Source organism: Sander lucioperca, chromosome 14, assembly GCF_008315115.2.
Source record: "Sander lucioperca isolate FBNREF2018 chromosome 14, SLUC_FBN_1.2, whole genome shotgun sequence".
NCBI lineage: Eukaryota > Metazoa > Chordata > Actinopteri > Perciformes > Percidae > Sander > Sander lucioperca.
Genome location: NC_050186.1, coordinates 8,910,273 through 8,913,401, shown reverse-complemented (window position 1 = coordinate 8,913,401; position 3,129 = coordinate 8,910,273). Strand labels below are relative to the sequence as shown.

Genomic DNA, 3,129 nt, shown 5'->3' with positions numbered 1-3,129 from the left:
ATGCAGCGTAGATTAGGACATGTTATATCAGTGTATTCATAGAGGTCCATTCACCTACCACGAGCCCAATAAAGTTTGATCCAGATAGTTCTAGAAATATCACAACAAGATGACATCACACATAACCATTTCATCACTAACCCATTCAGCCTCGTCTTTCTTTTCTTAATATAACAGTTATACTGTATGTACATATTTGTTTCTGTATTTATTGTTTATTTAATATTAATGGTTTAACATATTTATGTATGTACCAACAACCACAGGATATTCCTTGGAAGTGTCACCTGTATGGCTATAAATCCTTTTCTGGTTCTGGTTCTGGAGCCCAGCAGGAGGTCTCTGTTCTGGGGTTAGGGTGCAGTACCAGCAAGACCACGTCGTCTCTAGTCTGGATACCAGCCAAATTTAGCCCCGCCCACAACATTTGAGGTTGGGAAGCTTGGTCTGGACTTGATCTGTTGTTGAGCAACTATGCTCCAACCAGAACTGTTTGGACCAATCAGATTGTCAGGGCGGCTTTATTCATTCATTCATTCAAACCTTTATTTAACCAGGATAAAAACTCCTTCAGATTACAAATCTCTTTTACAAGAGTGTCCCGGCAGGTGGCAGCAGCGTGGTTTCAAATAAATACAAAGACAATAACAAGTAAAAAACATAGACACACTCTCACTCATCATATTCAAACAACAATGTCATCATAAAATATCTGGGTCCTAAAACGATTTAAAAACAATGACAGACAGACCGCCTTTCTGCAAGATCCTTTAGAAAGCCTTTAAAAGAACAAAGTGAGACCAACTCCTTCAACTGTAGCTCATGCTGAAGCTGATTCCATGCAGATGGTGCTGCAACATTAAAAGCCTTTTTACCAAAGTCAGTGCAGGCTTTAGGGACTGATAATAAGAACAGATCCTGTGAACACAAGTGATATGTCCCTGCAGACCTCGGGAGGATGGAAGCGTTCAGATAAGGAGGAAGTAGTCCTAATACTGCTTTATAAATAAAAAGATGCCAGTGCATCCAACGCCTGATTGAGAGGGAGAACCACTCGACCCGAGAGTACAGCAGACAGTGATGAGTATGAGATTTTAAGTTTGTGATGAATCTTAAGGCTCCATGAAACTCCGTGTCCAAAGCATGAAGACACTGGGAGGTTGAATACATACATAAAATGTCACCATAGTCCAAAACAGACAAGAATGTTGCATTTACAAGTTGGTTTTTTTGCTTCAAAGAATAAACAGGACTTGATTCTAAAGAAGAAACCTAACTTCAACTTCTGTTTTTTAACCTGCGATGTAAAAGACAGTGATTGATCAATGATAATGCCCAAGTACTTGTAATGTGGCACTTCTTCGATTTCTGTACCTGAAAGTGTACAAATGGTTGGGATATTGTTTTTAGATGATTTTCCCCTAGTGAAAGTCATGACTTTAGTTTTTGTAGAGTTTATATGATGATAGACAGATGATCAACAGTAACATAAAGCCTGCCTTTGACATGCAGCTTCTGTGACGTCTGTCTCCGTTGCTCTGATTGGTTCTAGGTCTACCCGTTGCTCTGATTGGTTCTAGGTCTACCCGTTGCTCTGATTGGTTGTAGGTCTATCTGTTGCTCTGATTGGTTGTAGGTCTATCTGTTGCTCTGATTGGTTGTAGGTCTATCTGTTGCTCTGATTGGTTGTAGGTCTATCTGTTGCTCTGATTGGTTGTAGGTCTATCTGTTGCTCTGATTGGTTCTAGGTCTATCTGTTGCTCTGATTGGTTGTAGGTCTATCTGTTGCTCTGATTGGTTCTAGGTCTACCCGTTGCTCTGATTGGTTCTAGGTCTACCCGTTGCTCTGATTGGTTCTAGGTCTATCTGTTGCTCTGATTGGTTGTAGGTCTATCCGTTGCTCTGATTGGTTGTAGATCTATCCAATTGAGTGCAGAGGCATTTTTGGTTGAAACACGCCCCATAATCACAGCCCAATGGAGCAGAATCAGACTCATATTCTGACTAAAATCTGAGTATGACCACGTCAGGCTACATCGTCTCAACATGTCAGCTACAAACTAGAATAACTAGAAAATCTGTTCTTGTCATTATTGGGATTAGGAAACGCCCAAAGGGAAGTGTATGAAAACAGTGACAGCAACTCCAAAGTACTTCTATTAAGCAGCAGTGATTCTCAAGCTGCAGAGCTGCACATCAAATCATAATGTGACAAACATAAAGTATTCAGTCTGCTGTAAAACACAGAAGTGTCAGCTGATGAACAGACAGACAGAAAACACAACAACAAGTCTGCTGGAAGAAACGGCTGAAAACTGCATCTGAATGAGGAATGAGCAGACTGACAGCAGACCTCTCTGTGTTTCAGTCTCTGTTCCTACTTCAGTCTGTCATTAACTTCAACTTCAACTAACTTTAACTTTAACTAACTTTAACTTTAACTAACTTTAACTTTAACTAAAACTAACTTGAACTTTTCTCTCTCTGTCTCCTCTCTGCTGATGAACACATCAAGTCTTCTGCTGGGTGTCAGCTTTTTAAAATTTCTTCAACTTTCCTACCTTTTGGTCTGCAGGCAGCACGCTCACTCACTCAGTCTCTCTCTCTGTGTGTGTGTGTGTGTGTGTGTGTGTGTGTGTGTGTTTGTGTGTGTGTGTGTGTGTGTGTGTGTGTGTTTTCTTACCTGTCTCTCAGCTGTGTGAGGCGGTGCAGGTGAAGCAGCAACTGAGCGCGCTCAGTCTGTCTCAGCTTTAAGGTCTCTGAGTCATTTCTCTGAAATCACATTTCAACGAGCCAGATCTGATTGGCAGTAAGGTTTAGAGGAGACGTGGGATTGGTCTATGTGGAACTGACTGGCTCTGTGCCGTTAAACCAGTCCCACGTTCAAAGGGAACATTCAGTTCAGGGTGTGACAGCAGCACAGGAATGATGATTGGTGGGGACATAACAGGTCTAGGATCAGTCTAGGAACTAGTTCTGTTTGTCAAGGTTCACCCAGGTGGGCCAGCTGCCAGAAATAGGTCTGGGGGGGGGGGGGTCTCTAAAGGCCCAAACGCTCTGAAAGTGATAATTGACGCCTCATCAGATGCTTCTATGACGTCCTGCAGGCATCAGATCTGAAGTACCAAC

General features: G+C 42.0%; 1 long non-coding RNA gene across 1 annotated transcript in view; it reads right to left on the bottom strand.

The window, feature by feature from the left end:
• Positions 1-2,600, bottom strand: part of LOC118493136 — a 4,927-nt gene extending 2,327 nt beyond the window's left edge. Inside the window, exon 1 of the long non-coding RNA XR_004895116.1 lies at positions 2,562-2,600. This is a non-coding gene — a long non-coding RNA (uncharacterized LOC118493136). The remainder of the gene's footprint in view (positions 1-2,561) is intronic.
• Positions 2,601-3,129: the final 529 nt, after the last annotated feature.